Raw genomic sequence first — 27,736 nt, forward strand, 5'->3', positions numbered from 1 at the left:
TGTCGGGATCCCGATCACTCAACTGGGCGGAGGGCTGCTACAGCCTCTGACAGAACAGGGCATGCAAGCGTCTCGTGTGAGCGCCTCCCGTCGATGGGATCGCATTGTAAAATGCGATCCCATCAGTGGGATGCATGATCCTTGAGGCAAAGGGACAGGGCTTCGAAAGGAGCCTGTCCCTGTGATTTGCTGAGCCTGAAGCCAGGAGGTCTGCGCTGGTGCACTTAGCACTGACCCACTGCTTACCCCGCTGACCACACTGCACTGGCGGCAGTGCAATCCCAAGCCCATTGGCTACAATGGGCTACCGCCATCTCAGAATAGCAGTAGCCCAGGCAGCTTCACATCCCCATAGAAAATTGGTCATGATGCAGAGGGAATGCAGCAGGGATCGGAGATTCCTACTGCGGACCCTCCTAAATGCATTAGGGTGATACTTAATATTTGCAGCTAATACCCAAAAATGGGTGTTTTGGGGGATTTAGCCACAAATATTGATTTCCCCATAGCCTGGAAAAACTTTTGTAAGTTTGATGTAATGACACACAAATACTTGACTAAAGTATAACGGAGCCCAAATAAAAAGACATAGTAATTCTATGTCTATACTGAGCTAGGCACAGCACATCTTGCTCTGTGTCTGTGTCAGATTTAGTTTGTCTGAGCAATGACTGTGTCAGTAAATGTGTATATTAAATTGAACATATAAATGTATTAAGTATATACAGAAATGTAAAATAAAAGTAAAAAAAAAACCATTAACCAACAGCTTAAAAAATCAAATGAGGGTTTTCTTAAATGGTGTTGTGTTAATGCAAATATGAGTTAAATATTGCAAATAGATGCAGATATTTCATATAATATAGCAGCTACTCAGTGGGACGAGTACAGGCTCAATCAGCCTATTAAAAGCTGTGGCAATTGCAGCATTATCAGTGTGGATTTTGCTCCTGCCGTTAACCTCCCAGAATTTCCTCGAGTCCTGACAAATGCACATGTATTTGTGCTCACACTTACTGTAGTTCCCCTTCACACTTCCCTAAGAGTATAGAGCAGAGCTTATAGTGGTCCTGGAGAGGTGGGGAACTCCTTTCTCTCTGCCACCTAATTACCCCTATTCTCCCCCCACCCCCCACTGTACAGAGCCAAGGCCAGTGGTGGGGTGTTTGTCACCCCCCTGCAAACTAAAATTATTTTCTGGTAGGGGCAAGATGGAGGTTGAACTAGTTCCACCTCACCATTACAGGGGGTGGAACTCAGTTCCATCCCATTCCCCACCCACTTTAAGCTCTGGTATGGAGACGCCAGTGTAAGATGTATAAACTTTTAATTAATTACTGTATGCCTCCTATTAAAAGGTTCACAGACCTTCTTACAGACGTGGAATTTTAGTATGAAGGTGAATGGAAACAGGAGCAGACTGGGGATATATATTGTGTCAAAGGAGAGTGTCAGAATTGCCAGGTGGCCAGTCCAGCTGTGGTTGAAAGATGGATGTTGTATATTCGGGAGGAAGATATGCAGAATATATTGCACAGGTTCTGTAGTACTTCACAGAAAGATTGCCCTTGGAATCCATGACAGATCAGGAACTCATTAAATAAAATAACTTCACTTCAGCAAGTGAGGGATGAGTCTTAGCTACACACAACAATCAATTTATATCCTGCACAAATGAAAATGTGCTGCACACCTTTTGGCAACAGGATCATTTCCTTCTGTGAGCTCACTGGTGTTACAAATGAACCATTTTAATACCATTTTCTCCAGGGCTTAAAGTGGTCCTGGAGAGGTGGTGGAACTCCTTTCCCCTAACCCTCCCCGTACATTAGGCAGAGACTAGAACAATGGTCCTACAAGGAAGGAGTGTGGCACAATCATATACACATTATACCACATGTAGGGCCCTTGACTCATATTAAGTCACACAGTATTGCCCCGTATACACATAATGTGCACAGTAGTGCTGCTTATACACATCTGCCTCTTTCAATCCAGTAGCTCTCTGTCCATGTCCCTCAGCAGCTCTATTCCCTGTGTCCCTCCAGCAGCTTCCACACCTCTGAGTTCCTCCAGCCCCATCTCACCTGTCTTTAGCATGCACAGAGCCTGTTCCACTTAGTGGCCCTTCTTCACTTCACCAGCGGTGATGGTATGATATCACATACGCCATGCCAGAAGAAGAAGCTGCTGGGATGGGCTTTTCTGTTAGAATTACTGATCAGAACTGTGGGCCTTATTTTGGTTCATTCTTTCTGACAAAATCCTTCTTAGATGGGCAAAACCATGTGCACTGCAGGTGGGGCAGATGTAACATGTGCAGAGAATTAGATTTGGGTGGGGTTTTACTTCAAAGTGAGATCTATATTGCAGTGTAAAAATAAAGCAGTCAGTATTTTCCCTGCACAGAAACAAAATTACTCACCCAAATCTAATTCTCTCTGCATATGTTACATCTGCCCCCCCTGCAGTGCACATGGTTTTGTCCATCTAAGAAGGATTTTGTCAGAAAGAATGAACCAAAATAAGGCCCTGTGTTAGAGGCGGAACTCAGTTCCCCCTACCATTAGAGGTGGTGGAACTCAGTTCCATCCTGTACAAAAGAGCATTTTGTGCATGTACTGCAAGCATGTCCAAACTATGGCCCTCCAGCTGTTGTGAAACTACACATCCCAGCATGCCATGCCATAGTTTTTGCATTCCCTAGAAGCAAAAATTGGCAAGGCATGATGGGACTTGCAGTTTCACAACAGCTGGAGGGCCATAGTTTGGACATGCCTTATGTACTGTATATGCTTATGTAGCCAGGAAGCAAGGGCTATCATTGCATTAGCTTTTTGCAATGCAATCTCTCAGGATTCCATAATGGGGTGACCATATGCAGAGATGAACACAGTCGTGCACGTGATTGCATCTTTTCCCCCAACAGTGAGCATTTCCGTGCTAAGCCCGTAACAAATTCCCAGCCTATTGAGATGCTCACTAGCAGTGGCACTATTTCTTCATGGCATGCACTAAAATGTACCATAGTTGGAGCATTGAAGATTGCACTTAACCTCTGGCAGGTGGTCAGTGCAACTACATCTTTAGTTTCTGTTTATGTCTACAAATCTCCACCACCCTGCTATTTTGGCACATTAGTACCCCTTATAAACATTACACCACAGCAATACCCCTTATACATGTTATGCTGCAGTAGTACCATAGTAATCACTCATCATTTTTAGTAAATAATCAAAGTTTAAAAAAGGCAATCAGGTCAAGTGTCAAGTGAAGACATCATTAACGTTTTCACATTTGCACCACTAATATATAGTTGGTTTTATGGCAGTAGTTCTTCTCTATACTGAACATGTACAGTAACTTCAGTAATCGCTAAAATGATTAATGGAAGAGGTTGACATAAACAACCTCGTGTAGTGAACAATGACTTGATCTTTTTATTTAAAAGGGTTGTTGTTTTTAAGTCAGTTGACAACACTTAAGATACAGGTCAAGACTTTAGCACCATAGTCATGGAGACTTGTAGCCATTTTATCTTGAATGCATGTGAAGACTGAAAACAGTAGCCACTTGCATGCAGCAACAACATTGTGTGCACCCCCTGAATCAATCCCTCTGTATTTTATTATGATATCGATGGATAGCTGACAAATACATATTTTGCTCAGAAATTGATAGGTACTAATTATTATTTTATTTTTTTAATTATATTTTATCGTTCTAAACTAGTTATATATTGCTTATATTGATTTTAATATAATTGCATTGATTGCATTATTAAAAAAAAAAAGGTAATCTTGTAATTTGTACTTGCTTTCTCTCCCGATACTCTGTGGCACACTACCTTATAAGTAAAAGAATAATATACATTTACAGCCAGTATATCCGTACTTTTATCATTGTTACAGAATCATAGCCCCCAAACCCCTTTACATATCCTATATTCACAACACAATCCATCCCCTATATTTTCTTCCTCTTGTTATTTCCCCAACTCAGTAAATGAAGCCTCCTCAGATTAGCTTGTATCAATTCAGTTTTCTCAGTCTTCTGGTTCATATTTCTTTATTGATGACATACAAGTTATGCATTGAGAGACAGATCTTATATGTCATATGCTAAATACAGCCCTCCATTTATGTGCTTCTTGGAGGAAACTGCGGATCTCTTCTGAAACTAAATGAATAAATAAATATCAACACAGTCATATTTAATTCATATTTTTTTTTTAACTAAGGAAAGATCCTAAACCTAAATTTACTATCACTGTATATAGTCATTGCCATGTAAAAAAAAATAATCTGAAACAGAACAATAGTACACAGGTCTGCGAAAGCACAAATGTGCTCTTTTTATTAAAATACTATATTTGAATAGTATAAAATGAAATAATAATAAAACAAAGCTATAGATCCAATACTTCATATTTGCCTACTTTTGAAAACTAGTTTTAGGGAGATTATAGTTGGAAATAGAATTTTGCGAAGCGCCCCATTGAGGGTTTGTGTCATGCTCCACCCAAAGGGCGTGTCTAGTTCCATATATGGAGTGATTGTGAAAAGAGATTGTGAATGTGGCACCTAGAAGAGTGGGTGTGTACTGCTACATCTGAGAGGAATCTTTTAATATGACTTATATACAGTGCTATTTTTCAGCAGGAACCAGCAGGAACTCAGTTCCTGAACCTCTAATTAAATATGACATTATCAGGAACTAAAAATGTACTTTCTATAAGATAAGTTTTATTTTAAAGTCACCTGTGAGTGCCTTTGTTTCTAAATACAATATATACATCTATCTCTCCCTTCCTCTCTTTATTATATATATTATTTTTTATTTTATTGATCCACCCCCAGACCTGGAGTTCCTGGACCTATTTTTCCAGAAAAATAGTACTGCTTATATACAAATGTGAATGAGCCCCAAAGCAGTTAGTAAGAGCTACTATACTTTCTATACTATAAGTGCTGGGAAACGGTGCTGATGATTCAATGTAAATGTATCTGTTTCTCATTCCTATTTTCCCAAAAAATGTAACAGTGTAATGTGGGCTCGGTGACATGAGGGAGATTGCTAGACTAATGAGGGAGAGATGGAGATTGCTGCTATTTTGGGGAGTCTCCTGTAGAATGCAGGAGGGTAGTATGCAATACTTTGATTTCATATCTTAGTGCAGGGGTGGGGAACCTTTTTTCTATCAAGGGCCATTTTAATATGGATAAAATCCTTTGGGGGCCATGTAAAAATAAGCATAAGCTTCCCCTGTCCCACGCTCCGGCTGCTGCTGAGTAACAGAGTGAAGAGAGATGACTGCTGCTGCAGGACGCCTCTCGCGATAACTCACTCATGCCTGCGTCACTACCTCACACGAGAACCCCCCCTTCCTAGTCTCCCAAGCAAGCGGCCGAGTAGGTGGGCGGGACACTCAAACTGGCTACAGGGGCCGTTTACGGCCTGCGAGCCGGAGGTTCCCCACCCATGTCTTAGTGGAAGGCTTTATGCTGGGTGGAGTATAGCAAATGTGGCTTATTCCAACCTACAGAAACATACAGTAGGAGGTGCTATTTCTGCATCTCTTCTACAGTATGCATAAGTCAGTGGGGTAAACTTACTAAGATGGGTGTTCTATTGAAGATGAGATGTTGCCCATAGCAACCAATCAGATTCCATCTATTATCTTCTAGAAGGTGCTAAATAAACATGAAGTAGATTCTGATTGGTTATTATGGGCAACATCCCATCTTCAATAGAACTCCCATATTAGTAAATTTACCCCAGCAAATCATTAACACCCATTTTGCAAACCCCTCTGCATCGACCCCTAACATTGTAGGTGCCCAAAACCCGACAGATTAACCAATGTAGTATCAGATTACTGTATGCAGGAAAATTGATCAGTCAGCAATCACGTTACAGTAAATAGTACATGTCATTATTGGGAACGGTATAGAATAGATAGGAATAAAAGGTGAGAGCAAATGTTGCGGAAAATGGAGAGCGCTACAGTGCAGAATCTATGTTACTCGATGGAGGCTTCACTCCCTTCACCAAGATGACCCTCAGGGCTAGTACAGAGCATTCGCAGTGTCATGTTGTTCACCGTTAGAGTGCCAGCAGGGTAAGGACAAAGTAAAGAGCAAAGGAGAAAGTTAGAGAGCAAGTTTAAGGAGATTATTAAGAAATCTGAAAGCCAGTCCCATGAAGTACCAGGAGAATGGCAGCTTCTGCCCTAAATGTATAATAATATGATGAGACCAACACACTATAAATATAAATGAAGACACAATACATAAGTGGAGTAAAAATGGATCTGCTATATTATTTAAGTAAAATAGTGTGTTGCTAGAGGAAATACTGGCCAGCTGATCAGTGAAATCACAACTAAATGCAAGTTCACTTCCAATAACATCTGCATTTGCCAATTACCAAAACAACAAGGGCAGAGAAGTGAGAAATCCCCAAAGCCTGTCCCAATATACGTATCTAAGGCTGACCCCTCTGGGTATACCGCTGCCCCCATAAAAGTAAAGTCAGCCTACCCATTCTGATAAAGGAGAATTCACCTCACCTGTACAGCAAAATGACTCCTGGACTGTGTTTCTTTCCAACCAACTACTCGCAAAGCCAATACAATGACAAAATAACAAAAAAGAGGTAAATTCAGAAATAAAATTGTTGACTAATGCAATCCATACACCAGTGGTTCCCAAACATCCTTGAATCAAAGCATCATAGAGTACTGTACTAGTATTTGTTTCCATGGGAAATCTAAGATAAAAGTTTTTTACTGATACCTTTTGTAATTGTGCCTACCGATCATCCTTAGATTCAATTATGTGGTGGTATACAATTGTGTTTCTGATTATCCAAATGTTTAATGATTGGCAGCCCCTAATACCGGTTTTGCATATCACTTTACCCATAAATCGTTTGTTCGGGTCTTGGACCACAAACCCGAGGCACTTCTGCATGAGCCCCAAGGTACCCCAGGGTGCATAGAAACACAGATTGGGATACACTACAATATACTATAAAGTCACAATACAAGTCCTCCCATCCCCAGCTATAGAACTATCACCGATATATCAAGACACAAAATGGGGACTAAACTGTGGAATGTGGAGCCCATTCTTGTAGCCTATATCAGGGCAACCTGTGTTCTGCCAAAGCCAGACCATGATTTTGTAGAAATAAAACAGAAATAAATTGATTTTGATTTTGTAGAAATAAAACATACTGGGGCAGATGTATTAAGCCTTAACAAGAGATAAATGCAAGGGTGATAAAGAGAGATAAACGTCCTGCCAATCAGCTCCTTACTGACAGTTTTTTTCAACTGTAGCAGGTGATTGGCTGGTTGTTTATCTCTCTTTATCACCCTTGCATTTATCTCTTGTTAAGGCTTAATTATCTGCCCCATTAAATGATCTCCATTTTCTGGTTCTGACCCAAAAATGCTCAGAAATAGCGAGTCAGGGATTTTTTTTAGCATACTGTACGTATGTTATTTCATCCATTCCCTGAAAGATGACTGATCACTGATGTCTGCAGATATGTAGAATGGGAATCGCGGCTCAGATGTATGGCCCATGACAATGAGACTTGCTTCGTTTCTCTGTTACTCAGAGATTATATGATAACTAAACCAGGATTTTCCAGAATAGCACTCTGAAGTAAGGATAAGCCAGCACATTTTATGACAGGAGTTATGGCATCTCGCAATTGTTTGGGATGAGTTCTGGGATTCAGATACAGTATGTGGGGCCAAATGTGATAGGGTGTGACAATCAGAAAGTGAGAACTTTTAGGAGAGTTTTCCATTTTTTTTTTAAAGCAGTACTTATTTACTTTCTGATTCTCACACCCTATTACATTTGGCCTGTGGTCTCACTGACTATACATTTAAAGTTCTTACATCTACTGTATATCCAGGCCGTACCCAGTGGCAAACGCAGGATTTTTAAGGGGAGATTTCCAAATGTAAACCAAAATCTCCCACTCTGTCTGGGGGGAGTGGTAACAGCCTGGAAAATATGTATTTTTATAAATTGGATACTGTATGGACTAGGTATTAATATTTAACAGTACAGATGGTCTATAGTATAGACGGTTTTAAACATTGAAATAAGTTAGGAAACAGTTAATTATTTCATAATAAATAAATACAAAAACAGTAGAACCAGTACTGCACTTTCTAAGCTCACAATCTCCCACTTCGTGGTAAAGCTCCTGTCTCTTCCTCCTACTCTCTGGTCCATTGCGCTTATTGAGTGCTCAGATCCATACAAACAGTAAATGTGATGCACTAGACATGTGCAGCAGCTCTGCTCTGTCCCTTATACGGCCTACACACATGCCGATATTAAGACATTTTCTAAGCGATTTTGCTTAGTTTGGCAAAGTCGCTTAGCAAATGCCCTCACATCGGTGTATGTGTGGGGCTATATCTGCAGCAGTGCGCGTCCCCGCGCGTCTTTATCGCTAGCCGAGATTGATGGACAGTGTCCATCAATCTCGGCATCGGCAGGGTTCTCCCACCGGAGAACACTGGCGCTGTCTGCTCGCTTAGCACACAGAGCTGACAGCTCGTTCTGTGTGTGGGCTGTCAGCTCTGTGTGCTATGCGATAGCGAAGCAGCACAGCCCGACCTAGCATAGCTAGGTAGCCCTGCACACATCGGCATGGGCCAGATGTATCAAGCTTCAAAAAGTGATAAAATTAAGAGTGATAAACCACCAGCCAATCAGCTCCAACCTGACATGTTTCAAACACAGTCTGTGACATGGCAGGCAGGAGCTGATTGGCTGGCTGTTATCACTCTCCATTTTATCACTTTTTAAAGTTTGATACATCTGACCCTATGTGTGTAGGGCCCATAACACTACATGATGTGGTGGCAACTCTATTGATCATATTATATACTAGTGCTAGTGTCATAATTAAAGGCACTTGCCAAGACGAGGGGGTTTCCAGGCAACCAGATCACTTAGAAAATGCCCCTATATTGCTCTATGTGTAGGCACTATGGCCCCTTTAGTCAAAAGTTGATTAACCTTGTTTTGTATTCGTTACTTTTGTAATACGATGTTAGTTGAATTTGTACTCACCCAAAGTACTATTTCATTTCAATATGAACGAAACCAACACAAAACAAGAATCCTTGTGGCATAATATAAATTCAACATCATAATCTTCTAAATTAGGAATGTCTAAACTGTGGCCCTCCAGGTGTTGTAAAACTACACATCCCAGAATGCCTTGACATAGTTTTAGCATTCTCTAATAGCAAAACTGAGGCAAGGCATGATGGGACTTGTAGTTTCACAACAGCCGGGCCATAGTTTGGACATGCCAGTTCTAAATGATTATGATGATGATAATAATAATACTACTATCAGTATGATTACTATTATCATTATTATTATTATTATTATTATTATTATTATTATTATTAGTAATAACAGCAACTTAAGCTTGTTATAATTGATCATTTACAGAAAAGCCTAAATTTCAGAACACTTCATTTAGTGATTAGCTGAATTATACAGACATCTCTTTGGTCTTCTTCTGAGGAAGACGCAACTAATTATTAATTAATACACTGCTGCTGTGCTTTTATGTTCATTATAACTGACTATTTATTAAAAAGTCAAAACCATTGAAGCTCTCGCTTTGATGTTTACCTATACCGTTATTCTATCTGTAATGTTTATTAATGAGTGCTAAAATATTCGTCGTACAGTCTCACCTTTCTGTAATGATGCTATATAGTACTGTATGAACGGATATGTGAGCTAATCCAATATTCATTCAGGCATCCTGAATAAAATATTTACTTATTAGAAAGAAATACAGCTACAATACAGTACTGTTGTTCCTTTTTTGAAGTTTTATATGTCACAGAAATGGAGACAGTATATCTATTAGATTTGACTGCGCCAGACAATAGTTTGCTTGTTTTGTAACATTTTCAATCGCCAAAGCTATAAAGAAAATAGCTGACGCTTTATAGTAACAAAATCCGTATTTTTCTCAAGTGCTAGTATGTAATTCAGTTTAACGATTCTGCACTGTTCTACCCTCTCCCGGTGCTACAGGATACATTCAATTGATGGAGTTATTGTGTATAGTATTTCTCAATAACAAACAACCACTTAAAATGGCAAATATGAAAACTGAAACTTTGTTTTGTGAAATTAATATTTGTCAAATGTTTCATTAAATTATAGTAAGTGTCTAGGGTAAAAAAAAGTTTCTTGCCATAATTAACATTTTACATTGCAATCAGATGTGTTTGTGTGATGTACAGTATACTAATGTATGCAACTATGTTATTTCCAGCAACTCATAAACAGTTTTTATGTTGACATATTCAAATATTATAGCTGTAGATTCATTCTTCCATGCAATGTGAACATTATAAGCCTTCAGAGTTATAAGTGTAACCAGTGCCGCCGGGCCCTGGTAAAAAAGGAGGCATGGCCTGCTTGAAAAAAATTAACTGGGGTGCGGGCCGCTGACCGTCCGGCAGGTGGGACACCCACTCTGGGAGAGAGAAGACAGGCTGGTGCTGCAGCTGCTTCTTTCCCCTGGTCATCCCACAGCACTGAGCAATGTGTGTTGAACTGAGGAGAGAGGTTGTGCTGCAGTAGCAGCCTGTCCTCTACTCCCACTGCCCTGCTCCCTGCAGCGGGGGAGGGGGCTGTGGGACCTGGGTCACTCCATTAGACCTGGGCCCGGGTAAAGAGTACCCTCTCCCCCCCTACCTTGATGGCCCTAAGTGTAAACAACCACTCATTGGGAAAATTTACTAAGAATGCTGATTATGGTCGTTCCACGGTACAAACAGGTACAACTGGGTTCGGCCGTAATCGGCCAAAAATACGAACTGAGTATTCAGCAAATGTACTACCGAATTCTCAGGAGTCAAATTTTCCAATGGTGAAGTCATTCATTTTTAGTTGACGAGATTCCAGGCAGCCGAATACGTACGAGCATGAAGCCTGCATGAATCGGTCAGTCGAATAAAAATTAACTTTTATTAGTAATCTTAAGATAGCGAAATATAAAAACACACAGACAGAACATATACGCAAATGTGTTTAAAAAACGGCGGCTCTACGACTCCACACATATGTTGACTGTAGGTAAGTATGAATTTTTTACAGGTATTTTTAGCCGACACTCTTTATAATAATATGTATGAATTCAATATAATAGTGTCTTCTTGGCTCAACTCCCCTGTGCGTAGGTGCCGAGGACTGACACTAGTGCGGTGATTGGTGTGTTTAACACATTATTGGTGCAGGCCACAAACACATCCTTTGGCCCAGAAATGGTGTCCCAGTGACTGACTGAATATCCCCCTGGGATGCTACTGTTCTTTGTCAAGTGAAGAGACTCTCTTGAAGTTCAGTTGACACTGATGTCGACCAGTGTCATTAGTTATTCACCAATTAGATCTGTCGGTAGCTGCCCTTATGGATTGGGCCAGATCAACACAGATGTTGACCAACAGCTGAGAAAAATTGTACATTTGATTCTTAACTACTATTTGTGGGCTGAGATTGCACCTAATAAAAAGAAACATCAATGTAACAATTTGGTGATCACTGGCTGTGGCTGGTGTACTTTGGTGGAAATGAATACAGAGTCACTTCATCATGTCGACTTGTGTGTCAACATCACTTTATGTAGGCAATTATTGAGTAGCCCTTTAGTATTTATGACAGTTGATCAGGGTATCGTAATATAACACTATGTCTGTAGTAATTTATTCAGTCAAAGCATCACTGGGAAAGCGTATCACTATTAACAGGAGGGCTGAAGTGGCTGCTAGAGGTAGAAGCTGCAAGTGAATACAGAATTTGTTTATATGTGAATAAATGCGGCAGATGCAGCAAGGGTGCCTTTATCGCAGTATTACTGACACTTAAACTCAGTCCTGAGTTAGGGCAGTATCGCTGGATAGAAATAGTATTGCAGCGTGCCCCCCTACAGGATTTGTCTATATGGATGCGGCTGGTGCAGCAGTGGTGCCTTTTTAAATAGCTGTGGGCACTTTAAGACAGTCCCAAGTTCCGGCAGTATCGCTGAGTGAGAGTGATATACTCTGGCGTGCCCCCCCGCAGGTAAATGGTCAGTGGTCAGCGTGTATCACCAGTTGTGCCCACCTCACTCTGAAAATATGGGGGACCCCTACTCCCTTTATTTCCCCGTATTTTTGGAACCAAGACCAGCGCAAGAGCCTGGTGCTGGTTACAGATATACAGGGGACCCCTATACAATTTTTCCCCTGTATTTTTGCAACCAGCACCGGCTCCAAGAGCCAGGGGCTGGTTATACTGGTGGGGACCCCACTCTCTTTTATATTCATTATTTCATTATTTCTCTATTATTATTATTTTCGTGCAGGCTTCAGCACAATACAGATGGAAAATGAGTTGCATTTTCCATTCAGGTTTTCTGCTGAATTCTCATCCAAATTCAGCAGTACACATGTTGGTAAATGAGCCAACCACCATAGAACTCATGGCCATATACAGCTGAGTTCTATCGATGGTGTACTGATTCGAACACCCAATTTCGGCTGATAGTAAATGCGTGGAAAGGCTGATCCCGGTCGCAAATAAAATCGAATGGGTTCAAACGGGTGCATCGCATATTAATCTGCCAGCTTCTAAGATAAACATATTGTAATTGTATGATGTCATACTGATATCTTGTTTTGCTGTGTTTTTGTGCTTACCTACTGTATCTGTTATTTAAAAAAAATTAAAGGAGTTAAACATTCTTTCTTCAAAACAGATGTGTAGTTGATGAAATGGCCAGGGTTATAACAAATCATTTCTAATTAAAGCATTAGTACATTAAGAGAAGTGCACAGAATTTTAGAACAAACACTTGTGGTGTGTGTACAAGCCTTGGATTTCAAAAACATAGTTTAGTGCACTTATGGAGAGAGAATGAGTATCTGACTAGCTTTATATTAAACCACATGGGCAAAGCTTAGGCATATAGGGGCTAATTCAGCAATCGGGACGATTTTAGCAGTTCTGCGTATATACACATGGGGTTGCATTCTAAGTGTCCGCAGGAGGCAGCAACATGACGTTGTAAAGGTGGGGTCCGGACAATGGAGGCATATCCATACCATTTAATGGACAGGTTGCTACGGTTGCGTGATGTCACATGCGACATGGCAGCCCTGCGCCCGTCCTTGTAGCTAAGCTGCGCAGACAAGGAGCTACCATAATAATGTGAGCCCTTTGTTATTCCTCATAACACTGACATATTAGCAATGAGATTGCAAGGGCCAACGATCTGCGCACTCGTCAACATACATTACAATAAAAGACATGTAGACAAACCATTGTATTACTACAGCAGCAAAGCTGTTTCCATGCTATTATTACAGTAGCAAAGCCCTTTAGTTCCCGAAGACAGTTATGTAACATGATCATGCTACTAGCTACTGTATGAGGCTTTGCAAATTTTACGTTTTCACAACAGCTACAACTATAGTATTAACACTTGACCTGAAATCACTCAACTATCCTATCCTGAAAGGTTTTCTTTGTACTGCAGTAAAGGCAGCAAAGTGAATTTCTAATATACTGTCAGGGCTGGTGTAAGGCTTCTCAACACCCTAGGCAAAACATCAACCTACGCCCCGCCCTCCCTTTCTATATTGCCACAATACCCACATTGCAACCCCTTAAGGCCTAACATTCCAGAATGGAGACTTCCAAAATTTTGGTGGTCCTATTAGCCCCCTGGGAAGGTGGGCACAGCCCCTGCTTTCTCTGGAGGCCCCCAGGAGGGATATATGCCTCATGGGAAAGTATAAAGGTGAGGTCTTAGAAGTTCCACAGCTGTCACCTGAATTAAGCACAACAAGAATTATCCGACATCCTTGATTGATAGGCAGACTTGGTGGTGCCCCCCCCCCCCAAGATCCAGGCACCCTAGGCAGCTGCCCAAAGCTGCCTAATGGCAGAGCCCTGTATATTGTATAGCATATATATTCAGCAAAACCAAATATGCAAGAAGACTGAAATTCATCACACTTAACATTTCAATTTACTGTTTCTTTTTTCTATGAGAAAACAAACTCATAATCATTAATTACCAACAAGGGAAAAACTCCCAGTTGACTGTTAAATTAATTGATGTTTGTCAAGCTAAATCACGCTCTATTTCCATGAACAGTGCCAGAAATGGATTTCTTAAAATACAAATTGAAACTATTTTTTTTATTTTATAGTATAAATAAATACATAAAAAATATGTAAATGTGGATGTGTTATACATTGATTACGACCAGATTCGTTTTTATAGTTATTTCTAACAGTACAGGAACACAAAAGTACAGGAACTAGGAGTGAATTTAAAAAAATGAAAATCCCAACACATTGTACAACCAACGGTGGCAAACATGGGTAAATTTACTAATATGGGAGCTCTATTGAAGATGGGGTGTTGCTATGCACAACCAATCAGATTCTATCTATTATCTTCTAGAAGGTGCTAAATAAATAAGAAGTATAATCGGGTTGCTATAGGCAACTTCCAATTTTTAATAGAATTCCAACCTTAGCAAATGTACCCCATAATTCATGTTCATAAACTACAGTAAGTGATGAAAGAAGAAGAAGAAGAAGAAGAAGAAGAAGAAGAAGAAGAAGAAGAAGAAGAAGAAGAAGAGTAACAATAGCAAAACAGGGCATGTAGCAACAATGATGATAAATCTGGGTTGTCATTATGTCAAAAAGCCCTAATCTGCAACCCATAACACTGCTGACATTCATAGTTCTTATACTGCATGTGGGATAAAGGCCAATTTAGAGCAGCTGTCCCATGCTGTGACCTACAGTATCAAAGCATAAATGTTCTGTAATGACTAAGAGCGGACAGGTATTTCATTTATTTACAAAGGATTTCATTCTAGAAGATTAAAAAGGATTTCTAAAGTAGTACAGTGTCAGGAACCACCTGCGTTCAGCTGACAGGCTGAACCAATTGCACTGCTCGCTCACCTGATCTCTGACCTGTACACCTTATCAGTGGACCAAGGTGTACACAGGTACTTCCTGGTTCTGATTGCTGCTGCGTCTTAAAGCCAGTCACATCTGAGCAAGGCTCCCAGCATTCCAAATTGCCTTGAACAACTGTTCTGTTCCCCGTGTGCTTGTCTCCAGTGTCAAAGTTCCTAGGCTCCAGGCTATCCTGTGCTCCAGTGTTATAACCACCTGTGACCCTTAACTCCAGTACTATTGCTGGTTAACCCACGACCTACCAGTTTGCCTCCTGCTTATTTCATTCCAGCGGTTGAGTCGCATCCAGCCATCACCAGCAGAGGTCACTGCTGGCTCCCACTGATACTTACCTCCGGCTCCCAGGCCATCAGCAGCCATCCTCGGCTTCCAGGTCGATGCCTCCTGTCATCACCGGGTTCCATGCCAATGATCATTAACCCTCTCAGTTTCCAGACTGACAATCATTGAACTATAAGACTTTCTCAAGACATCCAGTATACATTCCACAGAGTCCTCTATAATCAGTCAGCTTGTTCCAGAGGACCAGGGCAGGGGGCAGCAAGGGAAGGGACATAGCCTTGCTGCAAAGCTGTCTACTTATATTTGTCACGCTAGTGGTTTTTTGAAGTCTTGAGTACTGACAGAATTAGGAAGTTTAGAAGTTGTCATTTTGCAGGCTTTATGTACGGTTTGTGCATCAACAATAGGAATGCCAGAAACTAGTACACGTTGGCCCTGATTCTGGTTGAATCACAAAAAGGTGGTATTTCACAGCTTTGCAAGCCAACTAACGCCGTCCACCAGGCGTGTGAATGCCCGCCCCAGCTATTTGGCAATTTTCCATGAAGTGCCGCAAGTTGATGATTTGTTTATACAGTAGGAGCAAGTTTCATCTTTGCTCCTTTGGCCATGGCTAGCCATGGCTATTCTATTGTTCTCAGCTGCAATTTGTATTGTATTGCAGCTGAGAACAATAGAATAGCCATGGCTAGCCATGACCAAAGGACAAAGACGAAACTTGCTCCTACTGTACATCCATTTTCAGCCTTGTGTGGGTGGCCGAAATCATTTGATGGTTGCTGGTGATTGAGTGATTTCAGAAGTGCTTGCTAAACGAAGTCATTCCCTGGTGGCTTAGATTAGTGGGGCCCTGCTCCGTGAACAGGGCGGGCAGCTGACATCTAGTGGCGTCAGCTGCCCACCCAAGGAAGGCCGGTAGCCATGCCCATTTTTATGAGTACACCCAGGAAACGCAGGGTGTTAGAATATGAACACCCCCTACCTGCCTCCTGCACACCCCCTGCTGCTAGCAACACAGAGACTAAGTAAGTCTCCAAGGGCACCTGCAGTGAAGGCCTGCACATGCACATAAGCGATCAGAACATAGTGACCAAATAAGAATCACCCCCATTGGGTGGTTTTCAATATCCCCCTGCATGGAAGTGTGGACTTTAGCAGCCTCCAACATGCAGGTCATGCCCTCATGCCTGTCCTCCACTAAACTGGCATGGACAACTAGAGACTAGAGAATAGGTATGAGCTGAAGACTGAAGAATATGGGGGAAATTTACTAAGATCGAATGCCCCCATTCAAAGTTAAATACATTCTGGACCCGGTGCCCTGCCATATTTAATGAATATGAATGCACCCAATCGTACTCATTCGATCTTAATTATGGCCAGGAGTTGCTGGTTCCCATCATGGTCAGCATGGCCATCATTGGCTGCTCGATTGGCCTTGATATCTATGCTGCAAGGAACTTTATGCTCTGCTTTGTGATTTCCTTTTTAATATTCCAATCCCTTCATACTATGCCGAGCAGAATAAGAAAGTGGTCGGAGGGGCCTCCAATATAACATTCTCATAAGTGATGTAACTAAAGCTTTCAGACTGAATGTCAGTATACTGCACCACATGGCAAAGTTATCTCAGGATACTCCATCAAAGCAATTGCTGTAAAAAGAACCTATAAAAACAAAACAAAATACAAATTAATTATTTTACAAAATTGTTCTGGCAAAGCATGTGGAACACCTGCAGAACTAAATAAATTGACATGGTAATGCTAAAAACCACAACTACAGTAGTTTCCTTAGAAACATAACATTGCGCAATTGCCTGGTTGGTTTTATTGCACCGGTTACTCAGTTATTTGATTTCAAGGAAGAAAACAACTTTAAGTTGTAATTAGACAGCTCTTTCTAATAGCCAGAGGCTAAAATTAATTCTCTTCTAAATGTTATTTCACAAGTTTACTCATATATTGTATTTTTATCTATGAGGAACACACTCTCATACAGTAGCTGTCTGCGTTTTTCCTAGAAATACATTTTCTATAAAACTAACCCCTTTTACACTGCCAATCTAGGTCTAGCGTGGGTCAGTGTACACTGTTTTCAAGCCACGCCCACGTTATTGACAGGGTTTCCCTCTATGGGCTCTCTGTAGGCTTGTAATGTGAACTTGAGCAGATGACTTAGCAGGCAATGATACAAGTTGAGATTGGTAAAGGGGAGAAGTACTGTAGCCCAGAGTGTAGGGAGGGCAGCTCCAGTGGAGCACAAACTCATGTATGTGCTTCAGAAGGCGCAGCTCATTTGTAGTCTGGCATGGCCAGCTCTGGGCTCTTCCCAGATGCGGCATGACTGGATGCGCACCTACTGTATGGTCGACGACATAAGTGCATTATGTTAAAGGTCACATTGCTTTTCATCATCTGTATCCGTGCTGTGGCAGGCTGCGGTGCAATTTGCTGGGGCTGAGGAAAGTGATAGGGCTGGGGGCCAAGGAATGCGATCAGAAACTAAGGAAAGTGTTGAGGGGATGAGGAAGGTGATAAGGGTTGAGCATAGTGTTGAGGTGCTAGGGGCCCATGGGAGGGTATGGGAACAAGTTTCAACCCACTAGCCTGGTCTGGGCTCTCTGAAGGAAAGTACTCATTGGTCTGGACTTTCTGATGTGAGGCTGGTCTCTTCAGTGATCTGTGACATCTCTGGAGGGGAGGTAATTTTTCTGTTCTTCTGTAGGGGTCTATTGTGTGTTTGCATATATATATATATATATATATATATATATATATATATATATATATACTGTATATATATATATATATATATATATAATGAGGGGTGGGGGTGTAAAATGACCTTGCTCTGGGTGCCATGCTCCTATACAATGCCACTGACTGTAGTACAGTAGGTATATAAAAATAAGAAGTTTAGATTTGCACTAAATGGAGTGCTGGTAACCTGGTCACTGAAATACTAACCCTCATACGGAGGACTATACAGTAAATGAGGAATGAGTCAATGGGAGTAAATATGATTAAGCAGAAATCTAGTCATTAATGACCTCAAATCTAGTTTAGAAATCAGTTCCGTTTCCCGTAACAAGAAGCCAATACTGTATTTAGTAGTGAAAGAGATGCAGATCAAGAGAACTTTTCTGTGCGTTATGCTTACATTTCCAGCAATAGGCAGAACAATCAAACTATTTACATATTAGGCAGCTTTAATGATTAACAGAAGGAATCAATATTTAAGTACAAGAAAGAAATACGTTTTGTACAGAATTGATCAGGTTACTGACTGCTGTACAATTATATAAGTTACAAGCATACCAATTACTCATTTGTCAATCATACTGTACAATACAATACCGTACATATATAAATAAGCAAGGTGAGTTTCTCAGATCGTTTTGTAATGACTGAAGATGCAAGTTTATCAATTACATGTACTGTCACTCGTTTCCTAAATCATTTTGTGGGATTTGCTACATGCAAATGTTGCCATTATTATCCCTGCATGCAAAAAAAATTGCATTTGCTCCCCTTGTAACACTGCACGGTGTGAATTTGTGCCCCTTAGCTTTGTTTTCTCCCAACTGTAACCATGGGCCATTGTATTCCATATAAAGCAAAATCAGTGTATGAAGGACACAATCTAATGTGTTCATCAAAAAGAAAAACAGCAATCATTGTGAAAATGGTAAATACAAATAGTTAAACACAGTGGGGTAGATTTACGAAGGTGGAAGTTTTATTGAAGATGGGATGTTGGCCATAGAAACCAATCAGATTGAATTATTTTCTAGAAGGTGCTAAATAGTGTAGAATTTGATTGGTTGCTATGGGCAAAATCCCATCTTCAATAGAACTACCATCTTAGTACATTTACCCCAAAAAGTTAATACTGATTTAGATAAGTGGTCAGACGTGCTAAAGATGAATTTGCTGTATCCTTCCACCATTAAAAAAAACAGCAACACTTTGCTGAAAATGTTAAATCTACTTCTCATCTTCCAAGCTAGATTTGACTCTACAAGCGAGAACTTTGTTTCCAAAGCAAACCCATAAAAGAGTATTTTTATAGTGTGGATAAACAGCCATAAGTGGTGAGAATTAGGTAGGGAAGGCTCTTAACTTTTGTGCAAGAGTCATTAACAAACATAATAAATACTTGAAATGATGGTAGTGTGTAAACGGTATCATTGTCTGATGCCTGCTCCAGTAGATGGGAGAATGGATATACCATGAAATGATGATAAAAGCTCTTTAATGGTAAAGCAATGATATGAGTGATTTAGTGCTGGGCACACGTGTACTTTATCTAGAAATGCACACAACGTCCACCAGTAGCTTTATCTAAACTACCTTTGCAGTACAAACTGAGGCTGTGTATTACCTTTCTAAACAATTGTTTTTGTTTGACATTGTGGGGCAAATGTAATAGGGTCTGAGTTGCTAGAGCTGCGGAACTGCGGGAGAGAATGACGGTATTTTTAAAGCTGCAGTCATTTACTGTACAAGGCGAAACCAAACGATTACCACTTTAAAAATAAAAGCAATCTCACTGTAAGTCCCATGCCTCTGTCAACTTGGCCCCTATTACGTTTACTACTGTGAGTTTCTTATGAAACAAACTAGAACACAATAACCCAAAAAGCACTTTTACATATGTTAAATAATTGGCATACTATATTAACCAGTTCTGTCTGTTCTGCATCGGTGTTATGTTGTGTGGTGTCAGATACAGTGGAGAAACTACCAAACAAAGAAATAATATGATGCCAGATACCAGGTGTGGAATGCGCCAGTAGTAGTACCCAGGAAAGGTAAAGGAATACTAGCATCCTACATTCCCTAGCCTGGTACTGCCTGTGATGTCACATAATCACATTTACACGCTACAGATGGAGCCCCTGTCCTCCTTGCGAGGACAGGGGCTACACTGAACTGGGACACACGTGGGTCCTAGTCTCTCAACGGCGGTGCAGCGGGTCCCTACACGTCTCCACTTCAGGGTTGTGGGGGCAGGTCAGGGCGGCAAGGGGGACTGGCGGCGACGGCGGGGAAGGCGGCAGGGACCCGGGGCAAGCTTTCGTGCGCGCGCGCAGGGTGTAGAGGTGAGTCATTGTATTGGGGGGGGGATGCCCATGGATCTTCTCTTTTGCCAAGTGTGGGTGGCTAAATTTCTTCCACTGCTCAAAAATCTATGTGTTTATGGCTGAATATGTACATAAAGTACTGTTCACTGTATTTGGGCCCTCAACCCTCCATAATTTTTTTTTTTTACTTTCTTAAAATGTGTAGCTGCTTGACCCTTGAAGAGCTATAAGATAATTAATGATAGCAAAGAGACATCAATACTATCATTAAGATGTCACAATTATTGGTTGACTGATTTACAGTTGCTGTTTTATGCTCTAAAATGAGCAAAGTACGTTCTACCTAAAGTATTAAATATACTACGTGTAATACTGGCTTCCAAAGCAGTGACATTGCCAATTACTTTTATTTTTTTAATTGTAATTGACCCACAGTGAAAAAGTATCTCATGAATGCAATTTAGCAAAAATAATTAGGCTTCACCATTCACTGGAAACCGTGAAACATTCATCGCATCTCAATTACTACTTGACTACTGGACTGCTTCTTGTTTCTTCAGGAATAGAAAATAGACTTAAGTATATATTTTAACATGTCAATGAGCAATCGAATCACACAGTCAATCTTAGGAAATCATTAATGAGAAACATCTGTCTTGCTATTTCAACAATTCTTCAAAATGTTGTCATTTGCAGTAGATGGTCAAAAACAGTAGGAATCTATAGGCTTAATTAACAGTTGATTAGGTTTTTTCGTGGGTTACTGAGCATGCAGCAATATATTTCTGATGTCATGGCATCGATTCTCTATAATCAGTATTTATAGTATATTGAGTACAAAGCTGACAGTGAGCATGATTCTGTACAGGGGCAGATTGAGATGGAAAACCAGCCCGTGAAAGCAGCCCACATGGAGGCAGGGTCTGTCGAGGGCGTAGGGTCTCTTGAAAGGGCGACCATACTCTCAAGGTCAATTCCTTCATCTTATACAGTATGCTATCACTCTAAGGTTAAAGCTTTCTTATTGAGACCCCCCACGCAGGGCTGAAAGTAGGCTTTTCGTCACCCGATGCAAAGCAGTCATTTGGATCTGATCCGTCCGTCCCCCGCCCCCCATGCATGCATGGGTATCACATCCAACACACGGATCATGTCACCTTATAGCCCCCCAACACCCCAGTTGCAAACATTTTTGCCTTAGACCACTCAGTTCTCCAGGCACTCTAACATTTTTCGTTTTAAGGACATCCATTGCTGAGCACAGATGGTTAAATTAAATTGGCTGAGGTACTAATTAAAGCACCTGTGACCAAACATAGATATCCTTAAAATATTGACTATTAGGGTGCCTTGAGGATTAAGTTTGGGAACCTTTGCCTTAGAAGATTTTTGTCTATTTTTTGAGAGACAGACAAATGAGGTCCATTGGATGCGGATGACCGTTCAGAGATCTTAGGTATATGTATGAAGCATCGATAATAGAGGAGAAAGGTGCCTGTGGAGAAGTGTGTCATGGCAACCAATCAGTATTGAAGTAACATTTATAATTTGCATACTACAAAATAATACAGAGCAGCTTATTGGTTGCTATGGGCTACTTCTTCACTGGCTCACTTCTCCTCCCTTCTCACTGCTTCATACATGATTTACCCCTGAATGTTTTGGAGGATCACCATAATGTTATATGGAAAGTAGGAAACACAGGTTTGAACAACGCTTTATTAAGGAACGTGTCTGTTAAGTATACACATTGCTAGGCTAGCAAGGAGATTGACAGTACTTATTGGGTGCAAATAGTGTAACATGCCAAGGTTCACCATGGCGCCTCCACCGACCCCCCTGTCCCCCGCCCCCTGGCTTACCTTCCTGCAGGTCCTCCTGGACCCGGAAGGTAAACCCCTCCTCCCTCTAGCAATGCAGCCGGACGTCCTTCCGGCTGCAGGGGGGAGGAGGAGGTGCCGGGCTTCCCGGCATGAGGGGAGGAGGAGGCACCCAGGGAGGTGACTGAGACTCCCCGCACACCACATCACAGGTATCGCGGGGGGCCTCCGTCACTGCACTGCGATGCTAGCCGCATATGTTAATACATATGCGCTAGCATCACTGCGGCTGGGCGGCGAGGGGCGGTGATGTATATTAATAAATACCACCCTAAGCCCCTTAGGTTGGTTTAAGCACTTCAAGCACTGTTTTCTCCACTGGTGTAAACCTTATGTCCATACTGCAAATAGGAAACTACAGTGGTGATTACTAATAAACAGAAACACTGAACAATGCCAGCAAAGTAATACCTTAAGCCAAGGCCTATTTCACAATGAAAACATAAATTCTGTACAGGTAAATCAATAAAGTGTAAGTCACATACTCAGCACAACCGTTCTGATGACTGATTTTACACATTTCATTTGTTTTTCATCACTTTAGAATTCTTCAGTGTCTTATAAACTTGTAGCAGTGATTGCACACTACTTATAAATAAATACATTCGCTGAAATGAAAGTTCTATGAGGGAAAAATCCTATTCATTATTTACAGTGGGGGGTGAATTATAGTCAGATGGTATTATGATCATTGTCATAGACATCAGTTACCCTGGAGCAGTCATTACACCTGGAAATGTTTCATGGAGGACAGAAAACAAAGCTTTACTACAGACAGCAGATGACTCACAAGCCACAGCTTGGACAGAAATCAATATATTTTCTCCATGTGTCTGACTTCACCTTCCTTTGTGTGTTTGTTCTTTCTTTGCCAAAGCAACGGAAAGCACTGGGATTAGTTTGTTGAAATAGCTATTATTTGAAATATTAGCCTGCAAATGGAAATGTAAATTGTCGGAATTATCTTCCCAGCTCTCTCCACTCTGCTGTATTGTAAGGCTACGGTGCAGAGCTTAATGTGGGCATGGTTTTACACAGCCAATGAAATATAGGAAAGATTGTTATTTCAGAGAGCTATAATTACGCAACCCTATCTGACTCATGTTCACTGCTGATTATTATACGATGTAAAGAACATTTTATTAACTGATATACAATACATGGAACTTCTAGTGATCACTGTACAGTACAAAAACTATTGTTGTGACCAGGATGGAATACAGAGAATATATTATGATGTTATATACAGGATTTAAAGTGATGGGAACAGGGTGGAACTGAGTCACATCACCTGTAATGGTATAATAGGTGCAACTAGTTCCACCACCACCACAGCCCTGAACAGAAAAGGCTGGTCCCACCACCCACGGCATTAGATGATGCAGGCATTGCTAATGTCACTGACGAGCTACAGACACCTCACCCTTTCTCAGTTCCTTGGTTCTCTTCTCCTCCAGACCGCTCCTCCTGGTACTCTGTTAGGTGGCATTGTCCGTCTCCGCAGGTCCCAACGGCTTCCTTTTCCAGCACAGCGTATGTGATGTCATGCCGTCTCCACCGCTGATGTGAAGAAGAACCATTAAGAGGAGCAGGCTCTGTGCATCCTGAAGACAAGGTAAGAGGGAGCTGAAGGGATACAGAGGCACATGAGCTGCTGTGAGGGAAAATTATTCATATAGAGGGGTAGATTTATTAAGCTCGGTGAAGTGATAAAGTGTCTGTTTTTTTTTTATCACCGGACAATCAGCTCCTACCTGTCATTTTTCAAACCAAGCCTGTAACTTCACAGGTAGGAGCTGATTGGCCGGTGATAAAAACCAGACAGTTTATCACTTCACCGAGCTTAATAAATCTACCCCTCTATATGAATCATTTTCCCTCACAGCAGCTTATGTGCCTCTGTATCCCTTCAGCCCCCTCTTACCTTGTGGTTTCCTCAGAAAGTGGAGAAATATGAAACATCGCCTTTGCCTGGATTGGAAAAAAGCTGGATACGTCAGCGTTCTCCCTCTACCTGAACATGCATAATAACGGACGCTGATTGGACTTTCCTCTAAAAAAATGAGATACTGTAATGTGGTTTTTAAGGTCATATTGCCTATTTATGGGCGGAATGTTCTAACATCCGCACCCCAGCTCCCCCCCCCCCCCCCTAGCCACCCATCGTCTACATAATTATCGCATGCTCTAACGTATGCGATAATTATGGCAAAGAACAGCTCTTGTGTTAACGTCAACACTCGGGTAAAAAAAACTGTGAAAAAACCTGTGTCGACCTCGCAACCTGTCGACCTAACCCAGGTCGACCTAACGTATTTGTCGACCTAAAACAATGTCGACCTAGTCCCATGTCGACCAAAACACCTGTCGACCTTCACCCATGTCGACCCAGAATCCTGTTGACCTTGCTGCCTGTCGATCTAACCAATGACTGTCGACCTAAGTATCATCGACAATACAATCCACACCCATGGAAACACCTGCAAAAATAAATTAATCAAACTAATAAGCCCATTTGCCTCTGAGGGATAAAACAGCAATGATGTAGAAATGTCCTTTCTTTGTTCACATTACAAAATACAAAAAAAAGGGATTTAAAAGCTGCAATAATGGATACAGTGCTATACATGGACCCATTGTTCTACATACTCAGGAAAGCAGGACACAGCATCAACCGAATTTCAATATTGTTATTACCATACAAATGTTATTTTGCAACATTTTGGTTGCCTGTGGGATCTCCATCTACAAATGTCGTCAATGATCATACAATAAATAGGACGCTCATGCATTTCTAGAGATGAAATCAGCAATTTGTAGATGTAAGTGGGACATCTAGAGGTAATAAGCTGTAGTGCATTTGAAATTCATATTTTTGCCATTGCTATAAAACATGTTTTATGTGGTAATAATGTTGTCATGTTAAATTGAGCAGAGATTCATGTACTTTTCATTACAGGCCTGGTGTATAATTCCTAAACAAAGGTAATGTACTGGGAATGATAGAAGGGAATGTGCAGCCTCTCTCTGCTGTCGTATCAGCCTCCACTGCACAGTACAATAACTTTGTGTCACCGAACAATAAATGTAAATATGCTATGCAAGAAAACAAATATAGTGTGTGCCATGCCAGTTTATCTTCACGTTTCTGCCATCCACAGTTTGTCAGTAGTGTGCATGCATGTCTATTAGTCTTTTTTCATTGCTATTTTATTAATATTGAAATATTGTCAAATCTGCACAAACAATACTATAAGGGTTATTATGAAATGCATTGATTGATACAATGAAGTAAATTAAGTTTGCCTGCCTTAAAAGTAGAGAATCAAACCATAAAATGATAATGGAATTCTCTTATTTGCACCAATGAATAATAGCGCATTACTGAATATTTGAAATCAAACGAGAGAGAGAGAATAGCGATTCCCATCCAGTAGCACAGCTATAGTGGGCACAGACTCTGCACTCTTGTTCTACAATACTTACCTGCATATACCATTGGGAAACTGGCGTGGTGTACATTTTTCCAGTGATTTGCATATACACAGTTGGAAAATTGCAGGTAAAATGGCTGCCACCAGCAGCAGCTTCTACCTGTTTAAGGAAGAGGCTCTGCCCCTGCCCAGAGTGGAGGAGGACAAGTTCAGAGACCTGTGCAAGTGATTTTGCAGGTGCCAGGAAAGGTGCAGGCTCACAAACGGTGAACGTTGAACTTCCAAAGTTGCTTAAATAAATACAAACTCTGTTGCCCCTTTCTGACAATAGTGTTGATGTTGGGCCACCCTTTTAAGGTCCTGTGAAATATTCGACCCTAAAAAGTGTACCCCAGCACTGGGAGTACCCTTCCGCTATGTACTACCCTAGTACTGGGAGTACCCCCTACCATGGGGTCTATTCATAAAGCAGTGAAAAGAGTGGAGAAGCCAGCCAGTGGAGAAGTTGCCCATGGAGACGAACCAGCTTTAACATACCATTTATAAAATCATATAATGCAGCTGATTGGTTGACATGGGCAACTTCTCCACTGACCTACTTCTCCACCCTTATAACTGCTTCATGAAAAGACTATGTACTCCATGATGAGGAATCAAGAATGGCGATAACTGTTAATTACACAACTTTAATGAAAACCCCTAACACTAACACCTTTGGGCCAGATGTATCAAACTTCAAAAAGTAGTAAAGTGGAGAGTAATAAATAACCAGTCAATCAGCTCTTACCTGTCATTTTTCAAACCCAGCATGTAACATGGCAGTTAGGAGCTGTTTGGCTGGCTGTTTATCACTTTCCTTTTTGTCACTTTTTGAAGCTTGATACATCTTGCTCTGCGTCTTAATACCTTAACATTAACACTAATACCCCAACCCTCTCCCCAGTCCTGACTGTAATGTCCCTAGACTAATACCCTGACCAAACCCCTAACCCTCATCCTACTCTATAGTGTAACCCTAATCTAAACCTAACAGGACAGACTAGATGGGCCAAATGATTCTTCTCCGTCAAATTCTATGTTCTATGCAGACGTGTGGCCCACTCCCTCTCTGCGTCTCCCTCCCTCTCTGCGTCAAGCAGCTAACTCAAGGGAAAGTCAGTTCCCACAATGATAGATGCAAAAAAAAAAAAATGGACTAGAGCTGTAGAGAGTCTAAAACAGTTGGATCAATTGGCAATGGATAATATAATAATTATATTTTCCATATACAATAAAAAAGATGCATAAAAATATTTGTAATAAGAAGCCTTTGATTCTAAAACAGGAGCCCATGAAGGGCATAGTAATCATAAATCATGATCGGCCATGAGTACTTAAGAACCAGAAATGTTATGCCCACAGTTATGTCCAAGTGCAATAGAACATCCACTTCAATTGGTATAAATCCCCACTGGTAGCCTTAGGACTGGCTGGTTGGTAATTACCGCAGGATGGTTTAGCTCTGTTTGAGCAGAGGGTAGCCTTACAATGATGCGGAAAGGTCCGGCGGCATGTAGAAAGGTCATAAAGTGGTGTCCCATATCCCCAAGCAAGGGGTATAAGTGGAGAGGAGTACTGATTAAAGGACTGGTGGCTCGCAGGTCTTGTTTAATCTGGCAAGAAAGATGCTGATCTGGTCCTCCAATGCTCCTGGGATAAGGTTCCTGTATTTTTAATGTGTTTCGTTGTACACTCTTTCAACAATTTTATCAAAAGGGACTGTGCTGGGTTCTCTTGTTGAGATATTTATACCCCAAAACAGGAAATACTATGCAAACAATCATCCAATTGAACTAATTCTCAAATACAATCATAAAATTCTACTTTTTGTCATATAGATGTTACTATAGGAGGCAGACCTAACTAATATATCTATTAATAAAAATTCTCAGCAATCATGGAAAAAGTGATATTTAACCCCTTCCCGACATTTGACGTACATTTACGTCATGG

The sequence above is a fragment of the Crinia signifera genome, chromosome 3, assembly GCF_055691185.1.
Source record: "Crinia signifera chromosome 3, ASM5569118v1, whole genome shotgun sequence".
In the NCBI taxonomy this organism is placed as follows: Eukaryota; Metazoa; Chordata; class Amphibia; order Anura; family Myobatrachidae; genus Crinia; species Crinia signifera.